A 27,445-nucleotide genomic window follows, 5' to 3' on the forward strand; every position below is an offset into this window, starting at 1 on the left:
TATACCAAACCTGAGACCCTTCCCATAGCATGAGATGTGATATCCAACTCCTTCCCATTCCAATCCTGAGACCCTTCCTATAGCATGAGATGTGATATCTCAATGCTTCTAATACCAAACCTGAGATCCTTCCTATAACATGAGATGTGATATCCAACTCCTTCCCATTCCAATCCCGAGACCCTTCCTATAGCATGAGATGTGATATCTCAATGCTTCTAATACCAAACCTAAGGTCCTTCCTATAACATGAGATGTGATATCCAAATCCTTCCCATTCCAAACCTGAGACCCTCCCTTTAGCATGAGATGTGATATCCAACTCCTTCCCATTCCAATCCTGATACCCTTCTGATAGCATGAGATGTGATATCTCAATGCCTCTAATACCAAACCTGAGATCCTACCTCTAACATGAAATGTGATATCCAACTCCTTCCTTTTCCAAACCTGAGACCCTTCCTACAGCATGAGATGTGATATCCAAGTCCTTCCCATTCCAATCCTGAGACCCTTCCTATAACATGAGATGTGATATCCAACTCCTTCTATTCCAACTTGAGACCCTTCCTATAGCATGAGATGGGATATCCAACTCCTTCCAAATCCAATCCTGATACCCTTCCGATAGCATGAGATGTGATATCCCAATGCTTCTACAAAACCTGAGACCCATACCATGGCATGAGATGTGATATCAAACTCCCGTCCTATACCATGAGACTTGATATCTCAATGCTTCTAATACCAAACCTGAGACCGGTCCAATAACATGAGATGTGATATCCAAATCCTTCCCCTTCCAAACCTTAGACCCTTCCTTTATCATGAGATGTGATATCCAAGTCCTTCCCATTCCATTCCTGAGACCCTTCCTATAGCATGAGATGTGATATCTCAATGCTTCTAATACCAAACCTGAGACCCTTCCTATAACATGAGATGTGATATCTCAATGCTTCTAATACCAAACTGGAGACCCTTCCTATAACATGAATTGTGATATCCAAATCCTTCCCATTCCAATCCTGAGACCCTTCCGATAGCAGAGATGTGATATCTCAATGCTTATACCAAACCTAAGACCCTTCCGATAGCATGAGATGTGATATCTCAATGCTTCTAATACCAAACCTGAGATCCTTCCAATAACATGAGATATGATGTCCAAATCCCTCCCCTTCCAAACCTTAGACCATCCCTTTAGCATGAGATTTGATATCCAACTCCTTCCCATTCCAATCCTGAGACCCTTCTGATGGCATGAGATGTGATATCTCAATGCCTCTAAAACCAAACCTGAGATCCTACCTCTAACATGAAATGTGATATCCAACTCCTTTCCCTTCCAACCCTGAGAGCCTTCCTATAGAATGAGATGTGATATCCAAGTCCTTCCCATTCCAATCCTGAGACCCTTCCTATAACATGAGATGTGATATCCAACTCCTTCCCATTCCAATCATGAGACCCTTCCTATAGCTTGAGATGTGATATCCAACTCCTTCTCATTCCAATTCTGAGACCCGTCCTATACCATGAGACTTGATACCTCAATGCTTCAAATACCAAACCTGAGACCGGTCCTATAACATGAGATGTGATACCCAAATCCGTCCCCTTCCAAACCTTAGACCCTTCCTATAGCATGAGATGTGATATCTCATTGCTTCTAATACCAAACCTGAGACCCTTCCTATAACGAGATGGGATATACAACTCCTTCCCATTCCAATCCTGAGACCCTTCAGATAGCAGAGATGTGATATCCAACTCCTTCCCATTCCAATCCTGAGACCCTTCCTATAGCATGAGATGTTATAATTTAATGCTTCTAAAACCAAACCTGAGAACCATCCTATAACCTGTGAAATCCAAATCCTTCCCTTTCCAAACCTGAGACCCTTCCGATAGCATGAGATGTGATATCTCAATGCTTCTAAAACCAAACATGAGAACCATCCTATAACATGAGATGTGAAATCCAAATCCTTCCCTTTCCAAACCTGAGACCCTTCCTATAGCTTGAGATGAAATATCAAACTCCTTCCCATTCCAATCCTGAGATAGCTTGAGATGTGATATCCAACTCCATCCCATTCCAATCCTGAGACCCTTCCGATAGCATGAGATGTGATAGCTCAATGCTTCTAATATCAAAACTGAGACCCTCCCAATAGTATGAGATGTGAATTCTAAGTCCTTCCCATTCCTATCCTGAGACCCTTCCGATAGCAGAGATGTGATATCTCAATGCTTATACCAAACCTGATGACCCTTCCTATGGCATTAGATGTGATATCCAACTCCTTCCCATTCCAATCCTGAGTTCCTTCCTATAGCATGAGATGTGATATCTCAATGCTTCTATCAAACCTGATACCCTTCCTTTAGCATGAGATGTGATATTCAACTCCTTCCCATTCCAATCCTGAGACCCTTCCTATAACATGAGACGTGATATCCAACTCCTTCCCATTCCAATCCTGAGACTCCTCCTATAGCATGAGATGTGATATCCAACTCCTTCCCATTCCAATCATGAGACCCTTCCTATAGCTTGAGATGTGATATCTCAATGCTTCTAATACCAAACCTGGGACCCGTCCTATAACATGAGATACGTTCTATAACATGAGATATGATATCCAAATCCTTCCCCTTCCAAACCTGAGACCCTTCCTTTAGCATGAGATGTGATATCCAAATCCTTCCCATTCCAATACTGAAACCCTTCCTATAGCATGAGATGTCATATCTCAATGTTTCTAATAGAAAACCTGAGACCCTTCCTATAGCAAGAGATGTGATATCCAAATCCTTCCCATTTCAATCTTGAGACCCTTCCTATAACATGAGATGTGATATCCAACTCCTACCCATTCCAACCTGAGACCCTTCCTATAGCATGAGAAGGGATATCCAATTCCTTCCCAATCCAATCCTTAGACCCTTCCGATAGCAGAGATGTGATATCTCAATGCTTATACCAAACCTGAGACCCTTCCTTTAGCATGAGATGTGATATCCAAATCCTTCACATTCCAATCCTGAGACCCTTCCTATAGCATGAGATGTGATATCTCAATGCTTCTAATACAAAACCTGAGATCCTTCCTATAACATGAGATGTGATATCCAAGTCCTTCCCATTCCAATCCTGAGACCCTTCCTATAACATGAGATGTGATATCCAACTCCTTCTATTCCAACCTGAGACCCTTCCTATAACATGAGACGTGATATCCAACTCCTTCCCAATCCAATCCTTAGACCCTTCCGATAGCAGAGATGTGATATCTCAATGCTTATACCAAACCTGATGACCCTTCCTATGGCATTAGATGTGATATCCAACTCCTTCCCATTCCAATCCTGAGTTCCTTCCTATAGCATGAGATGTGATATCTGAATGCTTCTATCAAACCTGATACCCTTCCTTTAGCATGAGATGTGATATTCAACTCCTTCCCATTCCAATCCTGAGACCCTTCCTATAACATGAGACGTGATATCCAACTCCTTCCCATTCCAATCCTGAGACTCCTCCTATAGCATGAGATGTGATATCTCAATGCTTCTAATACCAGCCCTGGGACCGGTCCTATAACATGAGATATGATATCCAAATCCTTCCCCTTCCAAACCTGAGACCCTTCCTATAGCAAGAGATGTGATATCCAATTCCTTCCCATTCCAATCCTGAGACCCTTCCTATAACGAGATGTGATATCCAACTCCTTCCCATTCCAACCTGAGACCCTTCCTGTAGCATGAGAAGGGAGATCCAACTCCTTCCCATTCCAATCGTGAGACCCTTCCTATACCATGAGATGTGATATCTCAATGCTTCTAATACCAAACCTGGGACCCGTCCTATAACATGAGATACGTCCTATAACATGAGATATGATATCCAAATCCTTCCCCTTCCAAACCTGAGACCCTTCCTTTAGCATGAGATGTGATATCCAAATCCTTCCCATTCCAATACTGAAACCCTTCCTATAGCATGAGATGTCATATCACAATGTTTCTAATAGAAAACCTGAGACCCTTCCTATAGCAAGAGATGTGATATCCAAATCCTTCCCATTTCAATCTTGAGACCCTTCCTATAACATGAGATGTGATATCCAACTCCTACCCATTCCAACCTGAGACCCTTCCTATAGCATGAGAAGGGATATCCAATTCCTTCCCAATCCAATCCTTAGACCCTTCCGATAGCAGAGATGTGATATCTCAATGCTTATACCAAACCTGACACCCTTCCTTTAGCATGAGATGTGATATCCAAATCCTTCACATTCCAATCCTGAGACCCTTCCTATAGCATGAGATGTGATATCTCAATGCTTCTAATACAAAACCTGAGATCCTTCCTATAACATGAGATGTGATATCCAAGTCCTTCCCATTCCAATCCTGAGACCCTTCCTATAACATGAGATGTGATATCCAACTCCTTCTATTCCAACCTGAGACCCTTCCTATAGCATGAGATGGGATATCCAACTCCTTCCAAATCCAATCCTGATACCCTTCCGATAGCATGAGATGTGATATCCCAATGCTTCTACAAAACCTGAGACCCATACCATGGCATGAGATGTGATATCAAACTCCCGTCCTATACCATGAGACTTGATATCTCAATGCTTCTAATACCAAACCTGAGACCGGTCCAATAACATGAGATGTGATATCCAAATCCTTCCCCTTCCAAACCTTAGACCCTTCCTTTATCATGAGATGTGATATCCAAGTCCTTCCCATTCCATTCCTGAGACCCTTCCTATAGCATGAGATGTGATATCTCAATGCTTCTAATACCAAACCTCAGATCCTTCCAATAACATGAGATGTGATGTCCAAATCCTTCCCCTTCCAAACCTTAGACCCTCCCTTTAGCATGAGATGTGATATCCAACTCCTTCCCATTCCAATCCCGAGACCCTTCTGATGGCATGAGATGTCATATCTCAATGCCTCTAATAGCAAACCTGAGATCCTACCTCTAACATGAGATGTGATATCAAACTCCTTCCCATTCCAAACCTGAGACCCTTCCGATAGCATGAGATGTGATATTTCAATGCTTCTAAAACCAAACATGAGAACCATCCTATAACATGAGATGTGAAATCCAAATCATTCCCTTTCCAAACCTGAGGCCCTTCCTATAGCTTGAGATGTGATATCAAACTCCTTCCCATTCAATGTGATATCCAACTCCTTCCCATTCCAATCCTGGGACCCTTCCTATACCATGAGATGTGATATTTCAATGCTTCTAATACCAAACCTGAGACCCGTCCTAAAACATGAGATGTGAGATCCAAATCCTTCCCCTTCCAGACCTGAGACCTTTCCTTTAGCATGAGATGTGATATCCAACTCCTTCCCATTCCAAACCTGAGACCCTTCCCATAGCATGAGATGTGATATCTCAATGCTTCTAAAACCAAACATGAGAACCATCCTATAACATGAGATGTGAAATCCAACTCCTTCCCGTTCCAAACCTGATACCCTTCCTATAGCATGAGATGTGATATCCAATTCCTTCCCATCCCAATCCTGAGACACCTCCGATAGCAGAGATGTGAAATCCCAATGCTTATACCAAACCTGAGACTCTTAATATAACATGAGATGTGATATCTAACTCCTTCCCGTTCCAAACCTGAGACCCTTCCTATAGCATGAGATGCAATATCCAACTCCTTCCCATTCCAATCCTGAGACCCTTCCCATAGCATGAGATGTGATATCTCAATGCTTCTAATACCAAACCTGTGAACCTTCCTATAACAAGAGATGTGATATCCAAATCCTTCCCCTTCCAAATCTGAGACCCTCCCTTTAGCATGAGATGTGATATCTCAATGCCTCTAATACCAAACCTGAGATCCTTCCGATAGCATGAGATGTGATATCTCAATGCTTCTAATACCAAACCTAAGATCCTTCCTATAACATGAGATGTAATATCCAAATCCTTCCCCTTCCATTCCTGAGACCCTCCTTTTAGCATGAGATGTTATATCCAACTCCTTCCCATTCCAATCCTGAGACCCTTCTGATAGCATGAGATGTGATATCTCAATGCCTCTAATACCAAACCTGAGATCCTACATCTAACATGAAATGTGATATCCAACTCCTTCCCTTTCCAAACGTGAGACCCTCCCTATAGAATGAGATGTGATATCCAAGTCCTTCCCATTCCAATCCTGAGACCCTTCCTATAGCATGAGATGTGATATCTCAATGCTTCTAATACCAAACCTGAGACCCTTCCTATAACGTAAGATGGGATATCCAACTCCTTCCCATTCCAATCCTGAGACCCTTCCGATAGCAGAGATGTGATATCTCAATGCTTATACCAAACCTGAGACCCTTCCTGTGGCATGAGATGTCATATACAACTCCTTCCCATTCCAATCCTGAGACCCTTCCTATAGCATGAGATGTGATATCTCAATGCTTCTAATACCAAACCTGAGACCCTTCCTATAACGTAAGATGGGATATCCAACTCCTTCCCATTCCAATCCTGAGACCCTTCCGATAGCAGAGATGTGATATCTCAATGCTTATACCAAACCTGAGACCCTTCCTGTGGCATGAGATGTCATATACAACTCCTTCCCATTCCAAACCTGAGACCCTTCCTATAGCATGAGATGTGATATCCAACTCCTTCCTATTCCAATCCTGAGACCCTTCCTATAACATGAGATGTTATGTCTCAATGCTTCTAATACCAAACCTGAGATCCTTCCTATGGCATGAGATGTCATATAAACTCCTTCCCATTCCAATCCTGAGACCCTTCCCATAGCATGAGATGTGATATCGAACTCCTTCCCATTCCAATCCTGCGACCCTTCCTATAGCATGAGATTTGATATCTCAATGCTTCTAATACCAAACCTGAGATCCTTCCGATAGCATGAGATGTGATGTCTGAATGCTTCTAATACCAAACCTGAGATCATTCCTATAACACGAGATGTAATATCCAAATCCTTCCCCTTCCAAACCTGAGACCCTCCCTTTAGCATGAGATGTGATATTCAACTACTTTCCATTCCAATCCTGAGACCCTTCCTATAGCATGAGATGTGATGTCTCAATGCTTCTAATACCAAACCTGAGATCCTTCCTATAACATGAGATGTGATATCCAACTCCTTCCCATTCCAATCCTGAGACACTTCCTATAGCATGAGAAGTGATATCTCCATGCTTATACCAAACCTGAGACCCTTCCTATAGCATGAGATGTGATATCCAAATCCTTCCCATTCCAATCCTGAGACCCTTCCTATAGCATGAGATGTGATATCTCAATGCTTATACCAAACCTGAGAGCCTACCTATAGCATGAGATGTGATATCCAACTCCTTCCCGTTCCAAACCTGAGACCCTTCCTATAGCATATGTGATATCCAACTCCTTCCCATTCCAAACATGAGACCCTTCCTATAGCAAGAATGTAATATCCAACTCCTACCCATTCCAATCCTGAGACCATTCCAATAGCATGAGATGTGATATCTCAATGCTTCTAATACCAAACCTGAGATACTTCCTATGACATGAGATGTGATATCCAATTCCTTCCCATTCCAAACCTGAGATCCTTCCTACAGCATGCGATGTGATATCTCAATGCTTCAAATACCAAACCTGAGACCCGTCCTATAACATGAGATGGGATATCCAACTCCTTCCCGTTCCAAACCTGATACCCTTCCTGTAGCATGAGATGTGATATCCAACTCCTTCCCATCCCAATCCTGAGACACCTCCGATAGCAGAGATGTGATATCTCAATGCTTATACCAAACCTGAGACTCTTCCTTTAACATGAGATATGATATCCAACTCCTTCCCGTTCCAAACCTGAGACCCTTTCTATAGCATGAGATGTGATATCCAACTCCTTCCCATTCCAATCCTGAGACCCTTCTGATAGCATGAGATGTGATATCTCAATGCTTCTAATACCAAACCTGTGATCCTTCCTATAGCATGAGATGTGATATCCAACTCCTTCCAATTCCAATCCTGAGACCCTTCCTACAGCATGAGATGTGATATCTCAATGCTTCTAATACAAAACCTGAGACCCTTCCTATAACATGAGATGGGAATATCCAACTCCTTCCCATTCCAATCCTGAGACCCTTCCGATAGCAGAGATGTGATATCTCAATGCTTATACCAAACCTGAGATCCTTCCTATAACATGAGATGTGATATCCAACTCCTTCCCTTTCCAATCCTGAGACCCTTCCTATAGTATGAGATGTGATATCTCACTGCTTATACCAAACCTGAGACCCTTCCTATAGCATGAGATGTGATATCCAACTCCTTCCCATTCCAATCCTGAGACCCTTCCTATAGCATGAGATGTGATATCTCAATGCTTCTAATATCAAACTTGAGACCCTCCCTATAGCATGAGATGTGATATCCAAGTCCTTCCCATTCCAATCCTGAGACACTTCCTATAGCATGATATGTGATATCCAATGCTTCTAATACCAAACCTGAGACTCTTCCTATAACATGAGATGGGATATCCAACTCCTTCCCATTCCAATCCTGAGACCCTTCCGATAGCAGAGATGTGAAATCTCAATGCTTATACGAAACCTGAGACCCTTCCTACGGCATGAGATGTCATATACAACTCCTTCCCATTCCAATCCTGAGACCCTTCCTATAGCATGAGATGTGATATCTCAATGCTTATACCAAACCTGAGACCCTTCCTATAGCATGAGATGTGATATCCAACTCCTTCCCATTCCAATCCTGAGACCCTTCCTATAGCATGAGATGTGATGTCTCAATGCTTCTAATACCAAACCTGAGATCCTTCCTATAACATGAGATGTGATATCCAACTCCTTCCATTCCAATCCTGAGACCCTTCCTATAGCATGAGATGTTATATCTAATACTTATACCAATCCTGAGACCCTTCCTATAGCATGAGATGTGATACCCAACTCCTTCCCATTCCAATCCTGAGACGCTTCCTATAGCATGAGATGTGATATCTCAATGCCTCTAATACCAAACCTGAGATCCTTCCTCTAACATGAAATGTGATATCCAACTCCTTCCCTTTCCAAATCTGAGAGCCTATCTATAGCATGAGATGTGATATCCAAGTCCTTCCCATTCCAATCCTTAGACCCTTCCTGCAGCGTGCAATATGATATCTCAATGATTCTAATAACAAACCTGAGACCCGTCCTATAACATGAGATGGGATATCCAACTCCTTCCCATTCCAATCTTGAGACACTTCTGATAGCAGAGATGTGATATCTCACTGCTTATACCAAACCTGAGACCCTTCCTATAACATGAGATCGGATATCCAACTCCTTCCCGTTCCAAACCTGAGACCCTTCCTATAGCATATGTGATATCCAACTCCTTCCCATTCCAAACATGAGACCCTTCCGATAGCATGAGATGTGATATCTGAATGCTTCTAATACCAAACCTGAGATCATTCCTATAACACGAGATGTAATATCCAAATCCTTCCCCTTCCAAACCTGAGACCCTCCCTTTAGCATGAGATGTGATATTCAACTACTTCCCATTCCAATCCTGAGACCCTTCCTATAGCATGAGATGTGATGTCTCAATGCTTCTAATACCAAACCTGAGATCCTTCCTATAACATGAGATGTGATATCCAACTCCTTCCCATTCCAATCCTGAGACACTTCCTATAGCATGAGAAGTGATATCTCCATGCTTATACCAAACCTGAGACCCTTCCTATAGCATGAGATGTGATATCCAAATCCTTCCCATTCCAATCCTGAGACCCTTCCTATAGCATGAGATGTGATATCTCAATGCTTATACCAAACCTGAGAGCCTACCTATAGCATGAGATGTGATATCCAACTCCTTCCCGTTCCAAACCTGAGACCCTTCCTATAGCATATGTGATATCCAACTCCTTCCCATTCCAAACATGAGACCCTTCCTATAGCAAGAATGTAATATCCAACTCCTACCCATTCCAATCCTGAGACCATTCCAATAGCATGAGATGTGATATCTCAATGCTTCTAATACCAAACCTGAGATACTTCCTATGACATGAGATGTGATATCCAATTCCTTCCCATTCCAAACCTGAGATCCTTCCTACAGCATGCGATGTGATATCTCAATGCTTCAAATACCAAACCTGAGACCCGTCCTATAACATGAGATGGGATATCCAACTCCTTCCCGTTCCAAACCTGAGACCCTTCCTATAGCATGAGATGTGATATCCAACTCCTTCCCATTCCAATCCTGAGACCCTTCTGATAGCATGAGATGTGATATCTCAATGCTTCTAATACCAAACCTGTGATCCTTCCTATAGCATGAGATGTGATATCCAACTCCTTCCAATTCCGATCCTGAGACCCTTCCTACAGCATGAGATGTGATATCTCAATGCTTCTAATACAAAACCTGAGACCCTTCCTATAACATGAGATGGGAATATCCAACTCCTTCCCATTCCAATCCTGAGACCCTTCCGATAGCAGAGATGTGATATCTCAATGCTTATACCAAACCTGAGATCCTTCCTATAACATGAGATGTGATATCCAACTCCTTCCCTTTCCAATCCTGAGACCCTTCCTATAGTATGAGATGTGATATCTCACTGCTTATACCAAACCTGAGACCCTTCCTATAGCATGAGATGTGATATCCAAGTCCTTCCCATTCCAATCCTGAGACACTTCCTATAGCATGATATGTGATATCCAATGCTTCTAATACCAAACCTGAGACTCTTCCTATAACATGAGATGGGATATCCAACTCCTTCCCATTCCAATCCTGAGACCCTTCCGATAGCAGAGATGTGATATCTCAATGCTTATACGAAACCTGAGACCCTTCCTACGGCATGAGATGTCATATACAACTCCTTCCCATTCCAATCCTGAGACCCTTCCTATAGCATGAGATGTGATATCTCAATGCTTATACCAAACCTGAGACCCTTCCTATAGCATGAGATGTGATATCCAACTCCTTCCCATTCCAATCCTGAGACCCTTCCTATAGCATGAGATGTGATGTCTCAATGCTTCTAATACCAAACCTGAGATCCTTCCTATAACATGAGATGTGATATCCAACTCCTTCCATTCCAATCCTGAGACCCTTCCTATAGCATGAGATGTTATATCTCAATACTTATACCAATCCTGAGACCCTTCCTATAGCATGAGATGTGATACCCAACTCCTTCCCATTCCAATCCTGAGACGCTTCCTATAGCATGAGATGTGATACCTCAATGCCTCTAATACCAAACCTGAGATCCTTCCTCTAACATGAAATGTGATATCCAACTCCTTCCCTTTCCAAATCTGAGAGCCTATCTATAGCATGAGATGTGATATCCAAGTCCTTCCCATTCCAATCCTTAGACCCTTCCTGCAGCGTGCAATATGATATCTCAATGATTCTAATAACAAACCTGAGACCCGTCCTATAACATGAGATGGGATATCCAACTCCTTCCCATTCCAATCTTGAGACACTTCTGATAGCAGAGATGTGATATCTCACTGCTTATACCAAACCTGAGACCCTTCCTATAACATGAGATCGGATATCCAACTCCTTCCCGTTCCAAACCTGAGACCCTTCCTATAGCATATGTGATATCCAACTCCTTCCCATTCCAAACATGAGACCCTTCCTATAGCAAGAATGTAATATCCAACTCCTTCCCATTCCAACCCTGAGACCATTCCTATAGCATGAGATGTGATATCTCAATGCTTCTAATACCAAACCTGAGATCCTTCCTATGACATGAGATGTGATATCCAATTCCTCCCCATTCCAAACCTGAGAACCTTCCTACAGCATGCGATGTGATATCTCAATGCTTCTAATACCAAACCTGAGACCAGTCCTATAACATGAGATTGGATATCCAACTCCTTCCCCTTCCAAACCTGAGACCCTTCCTATAGCATGAGATGTGATATCCAACTTCTTCCCATTCCAATCCTGAGACCCTTCCTATAACATGAGATGTGATGTCTCAATGCTTCTAATACCAAACCTGAGATCTTTCCTATAACATGAGATGTGATATCCAACTCCTTCCCATTCCAATCCTGAGACCCTTCCTATAGCATGAGATGTGATATCTCAATGCTTATACCAAACCTGAGACCCTTCCTATAGCTTGAGATGTGATATCCAACTCCTTCCCATTCCAATCCTGAGACCCTTCCTATAGCATGAGATGTGATATCTCAAGGCCTCTAATACCAAACCTGAGATCCTTCCTCTAACATGAAATGTGATATCCAACTCCTTCCCCTTCCAAACCTGAGTGCCTTCCTATAGCATGAGATATGATATCCAAGTCCTTCCCATTCCAATCCTGAGACCCTTCCTATAACATGAAATGTGATATCCAACTCCATCCCATTCCAACCTGAGACCTTTCCTATAGCATGAGATGGGATATCCAACTCCTTCCAAATCCAATACTGATACCATTCCGATAGCATGAGATGTGATATCCCAATGCTTCTACCAAATCTGAGACCCATACTATGGCATGAGATGTGATATCAAACTCCTTCCCATTCCAATCCTGAGACCCTTCCTATAGCTTGAGATGTGATATCCAACTTCTTCCCATTCCAATTCTGAGACCCTTCCTATACCATGAGACTTGATATCTCAATGCTTCTAATACCAAACCTGAGACCCGTCCTATAACATGAGATGTCATATCCAAATCCTTCCCCTTCCAAACCTTAGACCCTTCCTTTATCATGAGATGTGATATCCAACTCCTTCCCATTCCAATCCTGAGACCCTTCCGATATCATGACATTTGTTATCTCAATGCTTCTAATATCAAACTTGAGACCCTCCCTATAGCATGAGATGTGACATCCAAGTCCTCCCCATTCCAATCCTGAGACCCTTCCTATAGCATGAGATGTGATATCTCAATGCTTCTAATACCAAACCTGAGACCCTTCCTATAACATGAGATGGGATATCCAACTCAGATGGGATATCCAACTCCTTCCCATTCCAATCCTGAGACCCTTCCGATAGCAGAGATGTGATATCTCAATGCTTATATCAAACCTGAGACCCTTCCTATGGCCTGAGATGTCATATACAACTCCTTCCCATTCCAATCCTGAGACCGTTGCTATAGCATGAGATGTGATATCTCAATGCTTATACCAAATCTGAGACCCTTCCTATAGCATGAGATGTGATATCCAACTCCTTCCCATTCCAATCCTGAGACCCTTCCTATAGCATGAGATGTGATGTCTCAAGGCTTCCAATACCAAACCTGAGATCCTTCCTATAACATGAGATGTGATATCCAACTCCTTCCCATTCCAATCCTGAGACCCTTATGATAGCATGAGATGTGATATCTCAATGCCTCTTATATCAAACCTGAGATCCTTCCGATAGCATGAGATGTGATATCTCAATGCTTCTAATACCAAACCTGAGATCCTTCCTATAATATGAGATGTGATTTCCAAATCCTTCCCCTTCCAAACCTGAGACCCTCCCTTTAGCATGAGATGTGATATCCAACTCCTTCCCATTCCATTCCTGAGACCCTTCTGATAGCATGAGATGTGATATCTCAATGCCTCTAATACCAAACCTGAGATCCTACCTCTAACATGAAATGTGATATCCATCTCCTTCCCTTTCCAAACCTGAGACCCTGCCTATAGCATGATATGTGATATCCAAGTCCTTCCCATTCCAATCCTGAGACCCTTCCTATAGCATGTGATGTGATATCTCAATGCTTATACCAAACCTGAGACCCTTCCTATGGCATGAGATGGCATATACAACTCCTTCCCATTCCAATCCTGAGACCCTTCCTATAGCATGAGATGTGATATCTCAATGCTTATACCAAACCTGAGACCCTTCCTATAGCATGAGATGTGATATCCAACTTCTTCCCATTCCAATCCTGAGACCCTTCCTATAGCATGAGATGTGATATCTCAATGCTTATACCAAACCTGAGACCCTTCCCATAGCTTGAGATGTGATATCCAACTCCTTCCCATTCCAATCCTGAGACCCTTCCTATAGCATGAGATATGATATCCAAGTCCTTCCCATTCCAATCCTGAGACCCTTCCGATATCATGAGATGTGATATCTCAATGCTTATACCAAATCTGAGACACTTCCTATGGCCTGAGATGTCATATACAACTCCTTCCCATTCCAATCCTGAGACCCTTCCTATAGCATGAGATGTGATATCTCAATGCTTATACCAAACCTGAGACCCTTCCTATAGCATAAGATGTGATATCCAAATCCTTCCCATTCCAATCCTGAGACCCTTCCTATAGCATGAGATGTGATATCTCAATGCTTATACCAAACCTGAGACCCTTCCTATAGCATGAGATGTGATATCCAACTCCTTCCCATTTCAATCCTGAGAACCTTCCTATAGCATGAGATGTGATGTCTCAATGCTTCTAATACCAAACCTGAGATCCTTCCTATAACATGAGATGTGATATCCAACTCCTTCCCATTCCAATCCTGAGACCCTTATGATAGCATGAGATGTGATATCTCAATGCCTCTTATACCAAACCTGAGATCCTTCCGATAGCATGAGATGTGATATCTTAATGCTTCTAATACCAAACCTGAGATCCTTCCTATAATATGATGTGATTTCCAAATCCTTCCCCTTCCAAACCTGAGACTCTCCCTTTAGCATGAAATGTGATATCCAACTCCTTCCCATTCCAATCCTGAGACCCTTCTGATAGCATGAGATGTGATATCTCAATGCCTCTAATACCAAACCTGAGATCCTACCTCTAACATGAAATGTGATATCCATCTCCTTCCCTTTCCAAACCGAGACCCTGCCTATAGCATGAGATGTGATATCCAAGTCCTTCCCATTCCAATCCTGAGACCCTTCTTATAGCATGTGATGTGATATCTCAATGCTTATACCAAACCTGAGACCCTTCCTATGGCATGAGATGTCATATACAACTCCTTCCCATTCCAACCCTGAGACCCTTCCTATAGCATGAGATGTGATATCTCAATGCTTATACCAAACCTGAGACCCTTCCTATAGCATGAGATGTGATATCCAACTTCTTCCCATTCCAATCCTGAGACCCTTCCTATAGCATGAGATGTGATATCTCAATGCTTATACCAAACCTGAGACCCTTCCTATAGCATAAGATGTGATATCTCAATGCTTATACCAAACCTGAGACCCTTCCTATAGCATGAGATGTGATATCCAACTCCTTCCCATTCCAATCCTGAGACCCTTCCTATAGCATGAGATGTGATATCTCAATGCTTATACCAAACCTGAGACCCTTCCTATAGCATGAGATGTGATATCCAACTCCTTCCCATTCCAATCCTGAGACCCTTCCTATAGCATGAGATGTGATGTCTCAATGCTTCTAATACCAAACCTGAGATCCTTCCTATAACATGAGATGTGATATCCAACTCCTTCCCATTCCAATCCTGAGACCCTTCCTATAGCATGAGATGTGATATCTCAATGCCTCTTATACCAAACCTGAGATCCTTCCGATAGCATGAGATGTGATATCTCAATGCTTCTAATACCAAACCTGAGATCCTTCCTATAATATGAGATGTGATTTCCAAATCCTTCCCCTTCCAAACCTGAGACCCTCCCTTTAGCATGAAATGTGATATCCAACTCCTTCCCATTCCAATCCTGAGACCCTTCTGATAGCATGAGATGTGATATCTCAATGCCTCTAATACCAAACCTGAGATCCTACCTCTAACATGAAATGTGATATCCATCTCCATCCCTTTCCAAACCTGAGACCCTGCCTATAGCATGAGATGTGATATCCAAGTCCTTCCCATTCGAATCCTGAGACCCTTCCTATAGCATGTGATGTGATATCTCAATGCTTATACCAAACCTGAGACCCTTCCTATGGCATGAGATGTCATATACAACTCCTTCCCATTCCAACCCTGAGACCCTTCCTATAGCATGAGATGTGATATCTCAATGCTTATACCAAACCTGAGACCCTTCCTATAGCATGAGATGTGATATCCAACTTCTTCCCATTCCAATCCTGAGACCCTTCCTATAGCATGAGATGTGATATCTCAATGCTTATACCAAACCTGAGACCCTTCCTATAGCTTGAGATGTGATATCCAACTCCTTCCCATTCAATCCTGAGACCCTTCCTATAGCATGAGATGTGATATCTCAAGGCCCCTAATACCAAACCTGAGATCCTTCCTCTAACATGAAATGTGATATCCAACTCCTTCCCCTTCCAAACCTGAGAGCCTTCCTATAGCATGAGATATGATATCCAAGTCCTTCCCATTCCAATCCTGAGACCCTTCCTATAACATGAAATGTGATATCCAACTCCTTCCCATTCTAACCTGAGACCCTTCCTATAGCATGAGATGGGATATCCAACTTCTTCCAAATCCAATACTGATACCCTTCCGATAGCATGAGATGTGATATCCCAATGCTTCTACCAAACCTGAGACCCATACTATGGCATGAGATGTGATATCAAACTCCTTCCCATTCCAATCCTGAGACGCTTCCTATAACTTGAGATGTGATATCCAACTCCTTCCCATTCCAATTCTGAGACCCTTCTTATACCATGAGACTTGATATCTCAATGCTTCTAATACCAAACCTGAGACCCGTCCTATAACATGAGATGTGATATCCAAATCCTTCCCCTTCCAAACCTTAGACCCTTCCTTTATCATGAGATGTGATATCCAACTCCTTCCCATTCCAATCCTGAGACCCTTCCGATATCATGAGATTTGTTATCTCAATGCTTCTAATATCAAACTTGAGACCCTCCCTATAGCATGAGATGTGACATCCAAGTCCTTCCCATTCCAATCCTGAGACCCTTCCTATAGCATGAGATGTGATATCTCAATGCTTCTAATACCAAACCTGAGACCCTTCCTATAACATGAGATGGGATATCCAACTCCTTCCCATTCCAATCCTGAGACCCTTCCGATAGCAGAGATGTGATATCTCAATGCTTATACCAAACCTGAGACCCTTCCTAAGGCCTGAGATGTCATATACAACTCCTTCCCATTCCAATCCTGAGACCCTTCCTATAGCATGAGATGTGATATCTCAATGCTTATACCAAATCTGAGACCCTTCCTATAGCATGAGATGTGATATCCAACACCTTCCCATTCCAATCCTGAGACCCTTCCTATAGCATGAGAAGTGATATCTCCATGCTTATACCAAACCTGAGACCCTTCCTATAGCATGAGATGTGATATCCAAATCCTTCCCATTCCAATCCTGAGACCCTTCCTATAGCATGAGATGTGATTTCTCAATGCTTATACCAAACCTGAGAGCCTACCTATAGCATGAGATGTGATATCCAAGTCCATCCCATTCCAATCCTTAGACCCTTCCTACAGCATGCGATGTGATATCTCAATGATTCTAATACCAAACCAGAGACCCGTCCTTTAACATGAGATGGGATATCCAACTCCTTCCCATTCCAATCCTGAGCCACTCCTGATAACAGAGATGTGATATCTCAATGCTTATACCAAACCTGAGACCCTTCCTATAACATGAGATGTGATATCCAACTCCTTCCCGTTCCAAACCTGAGACACTTCCTATAGCATATGTGATATCCAACTCCTTCCCATTCCAAACATGAGACCCTTCCTATAGCAAGAATGTAATATCCACCTCCTACCCATTCCAATCCTGAGACCATTCCTATAGCATGAGATGTGATATATCAATGCTTCTAATACCAAACCTGAGATCCTTCCTATGACATGAGATGTGATATCCATATCCTTCCCATTCCAATTCTGAGACCCTTCCTATAGCAAGAGATGTGATATCCAAATCCTTCCCATTCCAATCCTGAGACCCTTCCTATAACATGAGATGTGATATTCAACTCCTTCCCATTCCAACTTGAGACACTTCCTATAGCATGAGAAGGGATATCCAACTCCTTCCCAATCCAATCCTGAGAACCTTCCGATAGTAGAGATGTGATATCTCAATGCTTATACCAAACCTGAGACCCTTCCTATGGCATGAGATGTGATATCCAACTCCTTGCCATTCAAATCCTGAGACCCTTCCTATAGCATGAGATGTGATTTCTCAATGCTTCTACCAAACCTGAGACCCTTCCTTTAGCATGAGATGTGATATCCAAATCCTTCACATTCCAATCCTGAGACCCTTCCTATAGCATGAGATGTGATATCTCAATGCTTCTAATACCAAACCTGAGATCCTTCCTATAACATGAGATGTGATATCCAATTCCTTCCCATTCCAAACCTGAGACCCTTCCTATTGGATGAGTTGTGATATCCAACTCCTTCCCATTCCAACCCTGAGACCCTTCCTATACCATGAGATGTGATATCTCAATGCTTCTAATACCAAACCTGGGAACCGTCCTATAACATGAGATGTGATATCTCAATGTTTCTAATAAAAAACCTGAGACCCTTCCTATAACATGAGATGTGATATCCAATTCCTTCCCATTCCAAACCTGAGACCCTTCCTATTGGATGAGATGTGATATCCAAATCCTTCCCCTTCCAAACCTGAGACCCTTCCTTTAGCATGAGATGTGATATCCAAATACTTCCCATTCCAATCCTAAAACCCTTCCTATAGCATGAGATTTGATATCTCAATGTTTCTAATAAAAAACCTGAGACCCTTCCTATAGCAAGAGATGTGATATCCAAATCCTTCCCATTCCAATCCTGAGACCCTTCCTGTATATAACATGAGATGTGATATCCAACTCCTTCCCATTCCAACCTGAGACCCTTCCTATAGCATGAGATGTGATATCCAACTCCTTACCATTCAAATCCTGAGACCCTCCCTATAACAAGAGATGTCATATCCAACTCCTTCCCATTCCAAACCTGAGACCCTTCCTATAACATGAGATGTGATATCCAACTCCTTCCCATTCCAAACCTGAGACCCTTCCGATAGCATGAGCTGTGATATCTCAATGCTTCAAAAACCAAACATGAGAACCATCCTATAACATGAGATGTGAAATCCAAATCCTTCCCTTCCCAAACCTGAGACTCTTCCTATAGCATGAGATGTGATATCTCAATGCTTCTACCAAACCTGAAACCCTTCCTATAGCATGAGATGTGATAACTCAATGCTTATACCAAACCTGAGACCCTTCCTATGGCATGAGATGTCATATACAACTCCTTCCCATTCCAACCCTGAGACCCTTCCTATAGCATGAGATGTGATATCTCAATGCTTATACCAAACCTGAGACCCTTCCTATAGCATGAGATGTGATATCCAACTTCTTCCCATTCCAATCCTGAGACCCTTCCTATAGCATGAGATGTGATATCACAATGCTTCTAATACCAAACCTGAGACCCGTCCTATAACATGAGATGTGATATCCAAATCCTTCCCCTTCCAAACCTGAGACCCTTCCTTTAGCATGAGGTGTGATATCCAGCTCCTCCTATTCCAATCCTGAGACCCTTCCGATAGCAGAGATGTGATATTTCAATGCTTATACCAAACCTGAGACCCTTCCCATAGCATGAGATGTGATATCCAACTCCTTCCCATTCCAATCCTGAGACCCTGCCTATAGCATGAGATGTGATATCCAAGTCCTTCCCATTCCAATCCTGAGACCCTTCCTATAGCATGTGATGTGATAACTCAATGCTTATACCAAACCTGAGACCCTTCCTATGGCATGAGATGTCATATACAACTCCTTCCCATTCCAACCCTGAGACCCTTCCTATAGCATGAGATGTGATATCTCAATGCTTATACCAAACCTGAGACCCTTCCTATAGCATGAGATGTGATATCCAACTTCTTCCCATTCCAATCCTGAGACCCTTCCTATAGCATGAGATGTGATATCTCAATGCTTATACCAAACCTGAGACCCTTCCTATAGCTTGAGATGTGATATCCAACTCCTTCCCATTCCAATCCTGAGACCCTTCCTATAGCATGAGATGTGATATCTCAAGGCCCCTAATACCAAACCTGAGATCCTTCCTCTAACATGAAATGTGATATCCAACTCCTTCCCCTTCCAAACCTGAGAGCCTTCCTATAGCATGAGATATGATATCCAAGTCCTTCCCATTCCAATCCTGAGACCCTTCCTATAACATGAAATGTGATATCCAACTCCTTCCCATTCTAACCTGAGACCCTTCCTATAGCATGAGATGGGATATCCAACTCCTTCCAAATCCAATACTGATACCCTTCCGATAGCATGAGATGTGATATCCCAATGCTTCTACCAAACCTGAGACCCATACTATGGCATGAGATGTGATATCAAACTCCTTCCCATTCCAATCCTGAGACGCTTCCTATAGCTTGAGATGTGATATCCAACTCCTTCCCATTCCAATTCTGAGACCCTTCTTATACCATGAGACTTGATATCTCAATGCTTCTAATACCAAACCTGAGACCCGTCCTATAACATGAGATGTGATATCCAAATCCTTCCCCTTCCAAACCTGAGACCCTCCCTTTAGCATGAAATGTGATATCCAACTCCTTCCCATTCCAATCCTGAGACCCTTCCTATAGCATGAGATGTGATATCTCAATGCCTCTTATACCAAACCTGAGATCCTTCCGATAGCATGAGATGTGATATCTCAATGCTTCTAATACCAAACCTGAGATCCTTCCTATAATATGAGATGTGATTTCCAAATCCTTCCCCTTCCAAACCTGAGACCCTCCCTTTAGCATGAAATGTGATATCCAACTCCTTCCCATTCCAATCCTGAGACCCTTCTGATAGCATGAGATGTGATATCTCAATGCCTCTAATACCAAACCTGAGATCCTACCTCTAACATGAAATGTGATATCCATCTCCATCCCTTTCCAAACCTGAGACCCTGCCTATAGCATGAGATGTGATATCCAAGTCCTTCCCATTCGAATCCTGAGACCCTTCCTATAGCATGTGATGTGATATCTCAATGCTTATACCAAACCTGAGACCCTTCCTATGGCATGAGATGTCATATACAACTCCTTCCCATTCCAACCCTGAGACCCTTCCTATAGCATGAGATGTGATATCTCAATGCTTATACCAAACCTGAGACCCTTCCTATAGCATGAGATGTGATATCCAACTTCTTCCCATTCCAATCCTGAGACCCTTCCTATAGCATGAGATGTGATATCTCAATGCTTATACCAAACCTGAGACCCTTCCTATAGCTTGAGATGTGATATCCAACTCCTTCCCATTCAATCCTGAGACCCTTCCTATAGCATGAGATGTGATATCTCAAGGCCCCTAATACCAAACCTGAGATCCTTCCTCTAACATGAAATGTGATATCCAACTCCTTCCCCTTCCAAACCTGAGAGCCTTCCTATAGCATGAGATATGATATCCAAGTCCTTCCCATTCCAATCCTGAGACCCTTCCTATAACATGAAATGTGATATCCAACTCCTTCCCATTCTAACCTGAGACCCTTCCTATAGCATGAGATGGGATATCCAACTTCTTCCAAATCCAATACTGATACCCTTCCGATAGCATGAGATGTGATATCCCAATGCTTCTACCAAACCTGAGACCCATACTATGGCATGAGATGTGATATCAAACTCCTTCCCATTCCAATCCTGAGACGCTTCCTATAACTTGAGATGTGATATCCAACTCCTTCCCATTCCAATTCTGAGACCCTTCTTATACCATGAGACTTGATATCTCAATGCTTCTAATACCAAACCTGAGACCCGTCCTATAACATGAGATGTGATATCCAAATCCTGCCCCTTCCAAACCTTAGACCCTTCCTTTATCATGAGATGTGATATCCAACTCCTTCCCATTCCAATCCTGAGACCCTTCCGATATCATGAGATTTGTTATCTCAATGCTTCTAATATCAAACTTGAGACCCTCCCTATAGCATGAGATGTGACATCCAAGTCCTTCCCATTCCAATCCTGAGACCCTTCCTATAGCATGAGATGTGATATCTCAATGCTTCTAATACCAAACCTGAGACCCTTCCTATAACATGAGATGGGATATCCAACTCCTTCCCATTCCAATCCTGAGACCCTTCCGATAGCAGAGATGTGATATCTCAATGCTTATACCAAACCTGAGACCCTTCCTAAGGCCTGAGATGTCATATACAACTCCTTCCCATTCCAATCCTGAGACCCTTCCTATAGCATGAGATGTGATATCTCAATGCTTATACCAAATCTGAGACCCTTCCTATAGCATGAGATGTGATATCCAACACCTTCCCATTCCAATCCTGAGACCCTTCCTATAGCATGAGAAGTGATATCTCCATGCTTATACCAAACCTGAGACCCTTCCTATAGCATGAGATGTGATATCCAAATCCTTCCCATTCCAATCCTGAGACCCTTCCTATAGCATGAGATGTGATTTCGCAATGCTTATACCAAACCTGAGAGCCTACCTATAGCATGAGATGTGATATCCAAGTCCATCCCATTCCAATCCTTAGACCCTTCCTACAGCATGCGATGTGATATCTCAATGATTCTAATACCAAACCAGAGACCCGTCCTTTAACATGAGATGGGATATCCAACTCCTTCCCATTCCAATCCTGAGCCACTCCTGATAACAGAGATGTGATATCTCAATGCTTATACCAAACCTGAGACCCTTCCTATAACATGAGATGTGATATCCAACTCCTTCCCGTTCCAAACCTGAGACACTTCCTATAGCATATGTGATATCCAACTCCTTCCCATTCCAAACATGAGACCCTTCCTATAGCAAGAATGTAATATCCACCTCCTACCCATTCCAATCCTGAGACCATTCCTATAGCATGAGATGTGATATATCAATGCTTCTAATACCAAACCTGAGATCCTTCCTATGACATGAGATGTGATATCCATATCCTTCCCATTCCAATCCTGAGACCCTTCCTATAGCAAGAGATGTGATATCCAAATCCTTCCCATTCCAATCCTGAGACCCTTCCTATAACATGAGATGTGATATTCAACTCCTTCCCATTCCAACTTGAGACACTTCCTATAGCATGAGAAGGGATATCCAACTCCTTCCCAATCCAATCCTGAGAACCTTCCGATAGTAGAGATGTGATATCTCAATGCTTATACCAAACCTGAGACCCTTCCTATGGCATGAGATGTGATATCCAACTCCTTGCCATTCAAATCCTGAGACCCTTCCTATAGCATGAGATGTGATTTCTCAATGCTTCTACCAAACCTGAGACCCTTCCTTTAGCATGAGATGTGATATCCAAATCCTTCACATTCCAATCCTGAGACCCTTCCTATAGCATGAGATGTGATATCTCAATGCTTGTAATACCAAACCTGAGATCCTTCCTATAACATGAGATGTGATATCCAATTCCTTCCCATTCCAAACCTGAGACCCTTCCTATTGGATGAGTTGTGATATCCAACTCCTTCCCATTCCAACCCTGAGACCCTTCCTATACCATGAGATGTGATATCTCAATGCTTCTAATACCAAACCTGGGAACCGTCCTATAACATGAGATGTGATATCTCAATGTTTCTAATAAAAAACCTGAGACCCTTCCTATAACATGAGATGTGATATCCAATTCCTTCCCATTCCAAACCTGAGACCCTTCCTATTGGATGAGATGTGATATCCAAATCCTTCCCCTTCCAAACCTGAGACCCTTCCTTTAGCATGAGATGTGATATCCAAATACTTCCCATTCCAATCCTAAAACCCTTCCTATAGCATGAGATTTGATATCTCAATGTTTCTAATAAAAAACCTGAGACCCTTCCTATAGCAAGAGATGTGATATCCAAATCCTTCCCATTCCAATCCTGAGACCCTTCCTGTATATAACATGAGATGTGATATCCAACTCCTTCCCATTCCAACCTGAGACCCTTCCTATAGCATGAGATGTGATATCCAACTCCTTACCATTCAAATCCTGAGACCCTCCCTATAACAAGAGATGTCATATCCAACTCCTTCCCATTCCAAACCTGAGACCCTTCCTATAACATGAGATGTGATATCCAACTCCTTCCCATTCCAAACCTGAGACCCTTCCGATAGCATGAGCTGTGATATCTCAATGCTTCAAAAACCAAACATGAGAACCATCCTATAACATGAGATGTGAAATCCAAATCCTTCCCTTCCCAAACCTGAGACTCTTCCTATAGCATGAGATGTGATATCTCAATGCTTCTACCAAACCTGAAACCCTTCCTATAGCATGAGATGTGATAACTCAATGCTTATACCAAACCTGAGACCCTTCCTATGGCATGAGATGTCATATACAACTCCTTCCCATTCCAACCCTGAGACCCTTCCTATAGCATGAGATGTGATATCTCAATGCTTATACCAAACCTGAGACCCTTCCTATAGCATGAGATGTGATATCCAACTTCTTCCCATTCCAATCCTGAGACCCTTCCTATAGCATGAGATGTGATATCACAATGCTTCTAATACCAAACCTGAGACCCGTCCTATAACATGAGATGTGATATCCAAATCCTTCCCCTTCCAAACCTGAGACCCTTCCTTTAGCATGAGGTGTGATATCCAGCTCCTCCTATTCCAATCCTGAGACCCTTCCGATAGCAGAGATGTGATATTTCAATGCTTATACCAAACCTGAGACCCTTCCCATAGCATGAGATGTGATATCCAACTCCTTCCCATTCCAATCCTGAGACCCTGCCTATAGCATGAGATGTGATATCCAAGTCCTTCCCATTCCAATCCTGAGACCCTTCCTATAGCATGTGATGTGATAACTCAATGCTTATACCAAACCTGAGACCCTTCCTATGGCATGAGATGTCATATACAACTCCTTCCCATTCCAACCCTGAGACCCTTCCTATAGCATGAGATGTGATATCTCAATGCTTATACCAAACCTGAGACCCTTCCTATAGCATGAGATGTGATATCCAACTTCTTCCCATTCCAATCCTGAGACCCTTCCTATAGCATGAGATGTGATATCTCAATGCTTATACCAAACCTGAGACCCTTCCTATAGCTTGAGATGTGATATCCAACTCCTTCCCATTCCAATCCTGAGACCCTTCCTATAGCATGAGATGTGATATCTCAAGGCCCCTAATACCAAACCTGAGATCCTTCCTCTAACATGAAATGTGATATCCAACTCCTTCCCCTTCCAAACCTGAGAGCCTTCCTATAGCATGAGATATGATATCCAAGTCCTTCCCATTCCAATCCTGAGACCCTTCCTATAACATGAAATGTGATATCCAACTCCTTCCCATTCTAACCTGAGACCCTTCCTATAGCATGAGATGGGATATCCAACTCCTTCCAAATCCAATACTGATACCCTTCCGATAGCATGAGATGTGATATCCCAATGCTTCTACCAAACCTGAGACCCATACTATGGCATGAGATGTGATATCAAACTCCTTCCCATTCCAATCCTGAGACGCTTCCTATAGCTTGAGATGTGATATCCAACTCCTTCCCATTCCAATTCTGAGACCCTTCTTATACCATGAGACTTGATATCTCAATGCTTCTAATACCAAACCTGAGACCCGTCCTATAACATGAGATGTGATATCCAAATCCTTCCCCTTCCAAACCTTAGACCCTTCCTTTATCATGAGATGTGATATCCAACTCCTTCCCATTCCAATCCTGAGACCCTTCCGATATCATGAGATTTGTTATCTCAATGCTTCTAATATCAAACTTGAGACCCTCCCTATAGCATGAGATTTGACATCCAAGTCCTTCCCATTCCAATCCTGAGACCCTTCCTATAGCATGAGATGTGATATCTCAATGCTTCTAATACCAAACCTGAGACCCTTCCTATAACATGAGATGGGATATCCAACTCCTTCCCATTCCAATCCTGAGACCCTTCCGATAGCAGAGATGTGATATCTCAATGCTTATACCAAACCTGAGACCCTTCCTAAGGCCTGAGATGTCATATACAACTCCTTCCCATTCCAATCCTGAGACCCTTCCTATAGCATGAGATGTGATATCTCAATGCTTATACCAAATCTGAGACCCTTCCTATAGCATGAGATGTGATATCCAACACCTTCCCATTCCAATCCTGAGACCCTTCCTATAGCATGAGAAGTGATATCTCCATGCTTATACTAAACCTGAGACCCTTCCTATAGCATGAGATGTGATATCCATATCCTTCCCATTCCAATCCTGAGACCCTTCCTATAGCAAGAGATGTGATATCCAAATCCTTCCCATTCCAATCCTGAGACCCTTCCTATAACATGAGATGTGATATTCAACTCCTTCCCATTCCAACTTGAGACACTTCCTATAGCATGAGAAGGGATATCCAACTCCTTCCCAATCCAATCCTGAGAACCTTCCGATAGCAGAGATGTGATATCTCAATGCTTATACCAAACCTGAGACCCTTCCTATGGCATGAGATGTGATATCCAACTCCTTGCCATTCAAATCCTGAGACCCTTCCTATAGCATGAGATGTGATTTCTCAATGCTTCTACCAAACCTGAGACCCTTCCTTTAGCATGAGATGTGATATCCAAATCCTTCACATTCCAATCCTGAGACCCTTCCTATAGCATGAGATGTGATATCTCAATGCTTGTAATACCAAACCTGAGATCCTTCCTATAACATGAGATGTGATATCCAATTCCTTCCCATTCCAAACCTGAGACCCTTCCTATTGGATGAGATGTGATATCCAACTCCTTCCCATTCCAACCCTGAGACCCTTCCTATACCATGAGATGTGATATCTCAATGCTTCTAATACCAAACCTTGGAACCGTCCTATAACATGAGATGTGATATCTCAATGTTTCTAATAAAAAACCTGAGACCCTTCCTATAACATGAGATGTGATATCCAATTCCTTCCCATTCCAAACCTGAGACCCTTCCTATTGGATGAGATGTGATATCCAAATCCTTCCCCTTCCAAACCTGAGACCCTTCCTTTAGCATGACATGTGATATCCAAATACTTCCCATTCCAATCCTAAAACCCTTCCTATAGCATGAGATTTGATATCTCAATGTTTCTAATAAAAAACCTGAGACCCTTCATAGAAAGAAATGTGATATCCAAATCCTTCCCATTCCAATCCTGAGACCCTTCCTGTATATAACATGA

The sequence above is a fragment of the Ambystoma mexicanum genome, chromosome 2p (genome assembly GCF_040938575.1).
Source record: "Ambystoma mexicanum isolate Mex_15411 chromosome 2p, UKY_AmexF1_1, whole genome shotgun sequence".
Classification (NCBI taxonomy): Eukaryota; Metazoa; Chordata; class Amphibia; order Caudata; family Ambystomatidae; genus Ambystoma; species Ambystoma mexicanum.